The sequence below is a fragment of the Acyrthosiphon pisum genome, chromosome A3 (assembly GCF_005508785.2).
Source record: "Acyrthosiphon pisum isolate AL4f chromosome A3, pea_aphid_22Mar2018_4r6ur, whole genome shotgun sequence".
In the NCBI taxonomy this organism is placed as follows: Eukaryota; Metazoa; Arthropoda; class Insecta; order Hemiptera; family Aphididae; genus Acyrthosiphon; species Acyrthosiphon pisum.
Genome location: NC_042496.1, coordinates 18,558,309 through 18,563,380, shown reverse-complemented (window position 1 = coordinate 18,563,380; position 5,072 = coordinate 18,558,309). Strand labels below are relative to the sequence as shown.

Sequence of the window (5,072 nt, the reverse complement as noted above, 5' to 3'; positions counted from 1 at the left end):
ATTACAAATGTTATGTAAACTACATAGTAAGTTACTATTTATTTTACTATAAATATATGAATAATATTATAATTTATAAATTAGACAATATCAATATTGAAATATAATATAATACCTATATATACCCAGTGGTGTATTCTGGGAGGGTTTGGGTGTTTAACCCCCCCCCTGACTACTCCACTGTATATACCAATATACTTACCTATATTTTATAGATCGATTCACACCGTACAATAAATTTTCTTCACATAAGTCATTTTGTTCGTTGATTCAACGGGAAGAGTTTGTAACTGTATTAATCAATTTATCCGTGTCAATCAACATATATTATTATGCTATCAAACAGATTAAACATTAGACTTAAATTTTGTACGAAGAAGTTATAAATTCTGGATTCATTAAAATACTTTTCTCAAAATAGCGTTTTTTCTATGTTTACGTGGCGGTCGACTGCGAGGTTACTTAAAAAAATAATTCTCATAAAAAATATTAATTACAATAAATTTACGATATTTCACACATCTTTGGCCAGGCCATCTAACTGATGAACTTTTTAGTCTTAGAGTAAATAAAGAGAAAAGTAAATTAGAGAATATATAGTAAAGTAAAGTAAATTAGAGAATATATATTATATATATGCTATGTACTATTTTATTATACTATACCTAATTATATACAATATAGACAAATGACAATATAGTATACGTTTGATGTTTGAAATATTGATTGTCTCACGAGTCACGAGATTAATGATATTGTAAATTCCAAAAACTAAAAAGTAATTTGTGTGAATAGCTCTAACTTCGATAAATAAATAAAATTAGTATGATATAAATACAATTACAAATATGAAATATGTATCTTCTTTCTTCCTATACATGTACCTAATATTATTATATTATATCACATGGAGTTAACTGAAATCTAATTTTAGATTGTTTAGAAATAAAATCATCACTACAGTATTTAGAGTATTTTATTACACTGTTTTTAACAAAAAAAAATTAGAAGTTCCTACCTATACTGCCTTTTGCATTGTTACTTGTTAGTTAGACGATAAAAAATATAAACATTATAGGTACCTACCTTATAATTAAATAACTAATGTAATAGTATATATTATAATATATGTAAGAATATATTTTTTTAGAATTTATTATTTTGTGGTTTTTATGTTTTGTAAAGTGCTATAAATTTGTATTGATTTTGTTATGATTTGTTTTGTATAAGGAGTTTTACTTATCAGTTATCTCATTATCTATGTGACTGTGTGGATAATCGACGTTTATATGAACAAATTTTGCAAACGCCAAAAATAATATGATTACGCATGTATTATTTTCATTTCTCTCAAAATTTATATTATTATGTCTGTACAGTACAGAACTGTTCAGTGAGATTAAGTTTAACATGAAAGGGGTTAATAATTTATAGAGGAACTATAATACCAAATATTACATACCTATAGGTACCTACTTATAAGTTATAATATCACCTTCATAGGTATAAATAACAAATTTAGTATTATTGTTTGTAAATTATTATTTACTATCGAAAACCGAAAAGCAACCCCGCGGATTTTTACCTGCAATTGCAATATGTATAGGTAGCGCTCTGCCGTCTTCGTAGTCGCCGCCACCACCGTCAATCATCCGTCGCGTATCCCTCCCTACCCTTTATTCGACGGTCTCCACTCGCCGGCCGCCGCGCCGCCTGTTTGCCAAAACAATAATAAACATCAGTTCACAACGTGCGTCCGTTTCGTTCGTTTTGTCTCGCGTCTTTTCGTGATTTCGTTATCGTCTTTGCGTTTTAACGGTTATTTTTTTTTTTTCAAAATTTATACTCCTGACGCAGGCTGTCGAACAAGATACGGTATATAATAATATCTCTGACGATTTGTTCGTCATAAGTCACTGGATTCTTTCGAATTATTCAGATACCTGAACGCCACACGTGTCCGGAGAACGGAACCCTCACAAGTCACAGCCCACAGGTGAGACGTAAATATAATAAATAATAATATTAATAATAGGTTTATAATTATACCATCGTTTCGGATTAACCTTTAACTTGCGTAGATTTGAAGTCGGTTGGTTCGTTGGTATTATTGTAGAGAAATAAAATCAAAATTGCGACAGTCTATTGAAGTAGTGACACATTTAGGGGAGGGGAAGAGGGTGGTACATTTTTCAGAGATTCCGCGGCGACTGCATTAACTGCAATCCACAACCTCAGGCTAGGGTTTTCGTCAATCAACAGACATCATTTTTTATCATAAGGCAATTTTATATCAAAATTAAGATTATTTTATTTATAAAACAAGTTAGGAAAGCCCTGCCTCTACAAACGTGCTGAATTCCGGTTTCTAAATTAATTTCAAACAATTAATTATAATTCCAGTATAGGTAAGTGCAGTATAATAATGGCATCGTAGCGATTTACCTTTAGCGATAAAATTCTAAACAGGTATCTGTTCTCAAATAGATTTGGTAAAAAATTCAAATCTGTTTTCAGAATTCTTATCAGTCTACCATATCAATTGGTAGGTACGTTAAATTAAATTATGTTTAAATTCCTATGTACCGAGTGTTAGACAAAGATGGAATCCTCTCAAAATCTCGAATCCTTAAATGTTTGTTATAAAATTGATTTCACACGGGATGAATTATCTAAAAAGGCTTATTTTCATTGAAAATTTTTAAATCAATTTAAACCATAAGGGGGCTACCCTTGTGTCAAACCAATTAATGAGTGTTACGGTCGTACATACCCACTATCATGGACGAAAAATCTCGTAAAGTGTGAACGTTTACTTTTGTCACATAATAAGTTATACTAGAACAATTGTATTCTTATAACCATGATCTTTAGAGAAATTCAGTATTTTAATAATTTAAAAAAAAACATATTTATTTTACATCACGAGTACAATTATAATTTTGTTCGTTTTATTGTATCAAGAATTGCATTTGAAATGATGATTAGTGACAACGTTAAAATGTTCTAATATTTCACTAATATACTTCTATTTTATATTTTATATACTCTAAATACTAGGTACAATTATTTTATAAGTAAGTGGAACGTGGGTAACTATCTAACTGGTAAATGTATAAAACGTTCATAGGCGCAAATAGGGAGAGGCTTTAGGGGCTAAGCCCTCCCAAAAATGCCCATAGCCCCCCAAACATTTCCTACATTTTGTTTTAAGCTTATTCAATATTATCAAAATAAGGCTTTAGCCCCCCCCCCCCCTCCCCCAATCCCGAACGCTATTTGCGCATATGGAGACGTTGTTATGGGTATACCTATTTAGTATTTAATATTTATACTAATTATAACAATTACAACATATTTTAGGTTATTATTTATTATAATCGATTACTTATTAGTTTAATTGAATAGCTTAATATGAACTAATATTTGAGGTTCCTAATTACTAATTAAATATAATTATTTAATTTGGAATGTTGAATGTTAAAATTATTTTATGTTATTAAACTAATGTGTGGAGATAACATCAACAAATAAACATTTATCGGTGGCTGTGGCCCACATATTTGTAGTTTTTAAAATTATTCTTTTTACTTGTCAAACAGTGGAATATACATGGGGGGCGTGGAGAGGTCAGATCCCTTCCCATTGGCTTTGGAGTGGATAATCTTCAACATTATGATGTTTGATGTGAATTTTGAATTAATTCAAATTATATTTATTGTTCCTTATTGTTAAATATATTACTACCTAAATAAAAAGTTTTGATAGGGTGGGGTATTTTCCAATTTTCTCCTCCCATTTAGATATGTCGTTTTTTTTTTTTGATCCCCCCCTTTCAGAAATCATGTCTACGCCACTGTTTGTCAACTGTCGTTCTATGATTTACAATTATTAATAATAAAATACTATAATTTATTTAGAATTCATTAGCTGCCTTAAGTTATTTTGTGTATATAAAATATTATTAAGCCACAGCTATACTAAAGCAATAAAAGTAGTTATAATTAGTAGGCACTATAATGTACTATACTTTGTATAAATATGTCAAATATATTATAAGAATTCATTTAAATATTTGATTCAATATATACGTACCTCGTACCTGCCTATAATAACTGCTTGACAATCATTAAATAACCGATGTCCAAGCACTTTTAAAATACAAATTTAAATTTAATTGTATAGTAGGTATTGTTTTTTCTTTCATAAAAACTAGAATATTTTATTATTTTAAACACTATTCTTATTTAAGCATAATTTGAATTTATCTATATAGGTAGTCAATTCTATTTAAATTGTTTATGAATATGATATTAATTTAAACCATTAGGTATAACAATTGGGTACTATTATATTATATTACCGTTGGGTAGTCTTTTTGTAAACTAAATTTGAGAGTTTAAATAAAATATTGAAAACATAGTTTTCATTATATAATAAAGGATTTATTTTTCAAAGAATAAGCATGTAGATTGTTCACGAATGCGTAGGTGTTAAGACATCGAAAGATTATTATTGAATGGTTTCATCGAGTACACAATATTTATACAATATTTCTGATATTTACTATATGACATAACACACACGTGTCAAAAAATACCTCTCTATCATAAATTAACAGTTTGTGTATATTGTGTACACATATCATACAGTTTATAAATCCCGTCGTCTAAGGTAGGTGTTAATCAAATAAATAGACACGTTGCAAAATATACCCTATGTGGCTATGTCTCATATTATTCTAAACCTATATTATATACATGCTGGTGACATCGTCATAATATACGAGATTACTATAATATTACTGTCTGGGCGGCACAGTTCCACGGTAGGTTTAGATGATATATATACATAATAATATGAGATCGTACACACTACACGTACAACGGGGTAAATTTTATTTAATTTTTTTATGCTCTCTTATCGATAAAATAAACGTCGTTTGTTTTTTACATTCCCGCCCGCGTCATTGTGCATTAAAAAACACGACGTGCGTATAACAAACACGATGTATTATAGCCACCATCGCTGGAGTTTAAATAGTTTAATACGAGAATGAGACTCGAAGGGAC

At 29.4% G+C, this 5,072-nt stretch overlaps 1 protein-coding gene across 1 annotated transcript in view; it reads left to right on the top strand.

The window, feature by feature from the left end:
* The first annotated feature begins 1,740 nt into the window (after nt 1-1,740).
* Nucleotides 1,741-5,072, top strand: part of LOC100159369 (immunoglobulin superfamily containing leucine-rich repeat protein 2) — a 52,842-nt gene continuing 49,510 nt past the window's right edge. Inside the window, exon 1 of the mRNA XM_029491567.1 lies at nt 1,741-1,996. The gene's annotated coding sequence lies outside the window, so the exon portion shown is untranslated. The remainder of the gene's footprint in view (nt 1,997-5,072) is intronic.